This window comes from Acomys minous, assembly GCF_964271855.1.
Source record: "Acomys minous genome assembly, chromosome: 3".
In the NCBI taxonomy this organism is placed as follows: domain Eukaryota; kingdom Metazoa; phylum Chordata; class Mammalia; order Rodentia; family Muridae; genus Acomys; species Acomys minous.
Window position 1 is genome coordinate 107265025 of NC_140485.1, and position 1228 is coordinate 107266252.

General features: G+C 47.0%; 1 pseudogene across 1 annotated transcript; it reads right to left on the reverse strand.

Annotated features, from left to right (window-relative positions):
* Positions 1 to 394: 394 nt before the first annotated feature.
* On the reverse strand, positions 395 to 869 carry LOC311593827 (jupiter microtubule associated homolog 1-like; annotated as a pseudogene). Its single transcript has one exon. The product of its transcript is annotated as a jupiter microtubule associated homolog 1-like (transcript).
* Positions 870 to 1228: the final 359 nt, after the last annotated feature.

Consider the following 1228-nt stretch of genomic DNA (forward strand, 5'->3'; position numbering starts at 1 on the left):
TCAGGGAGTGGAACTATTAGGAGGCGTGACCAAGATGGAGTAGGTGTGTCACTGTGAAGGTGGGTTTGAGGTTTCATATATGCTCAAGCTTTTCCCAGTGTGGCACACAGTCTCCTTCTTCTCCCTGCTAATCAGCCCCTACTCCAGCATCACATCTGCCAGGACACTGCCATGCTTCCCACCATGATGATAATAGATTAAACCTGTAAGCAAACACCAATTAAGTATTCTCTTCAAAACAACAAGACTCAAATGGAAACATTTTACTAGTATTTTTTTAAGTGCTTCTCTTTTAATGAAACAACCCAAAAGATGTACAGTCAGGTTCACGTTGTGTATTTCATAAGCATGAAAAAACAAACAGAAGGACAGAGTTCCAACAGAAAAAGCTAAGCTAACCCAAGACCAGTCTGGGTTTGCCACTGGGGGGGGGAGGGGGGGTTCTCCTGGATGGTGCTGGGGCTGGAGCCATAGGGCTGGGCACAGGCACAGCAGGCATAGGCTTCTCTTCCATCTGCCCCAGGCTGGCTTGGAAGTCTGTGTCCACATTTTCGTGCATATCACCTTCTCCCTTAATGTCTAAGAAGTCTCCAGAGCTTGCTTCAGAGGAGTTACTTCTCTTTATTCCAGGCAAATCCGAATCTTTCCTGCCACCACTAGACTTGGGCACCTGCTGACATGACCCAGGATGAGAGATTTTCTTCAGGTATCCTAAAGCTGCTAGAGGCCATTTTGTTCTTCCTCACAAGCTATTCTGTTGGTTCATCAAAGCCTAACGAAAAATTGGACCCGCCACCTGGAGGCCCCAAAACCTAGGAGCTGTGCCTGTTGTAGGGGTCCACACCTTTGAAGGTGGTAGTAGCGGTCATGGCGCCAAGGAGCAAGGTAGGCTGGTGCAGAGAGAACACCAAGGGGACTTGGACCAACCAGCATAAACAGCTCTGCAAGCATGACCAGTCTTGCTCCATGAGCCTTGGTCCCTAGCATTTCTTTTATGAGCGTGAGTGCCCTCATATTTAGTGCATAGATGTTAAGAATTGAGGGCTGAAGAGATGGCTCAGAGCTTAAGAGCACTGGCTGATCTTCCAAAGGTCCTGAGTTCAATTCCCAGCAATCACATGGTGGCTCATAGCCATCTATAGTGAGATCTGGTGCCCTGTTCTGGCATGCAGGTACACGTGCAGGCAGAATACTGTATAAATAATAAATAAATCTTTTTTTAAAAGTA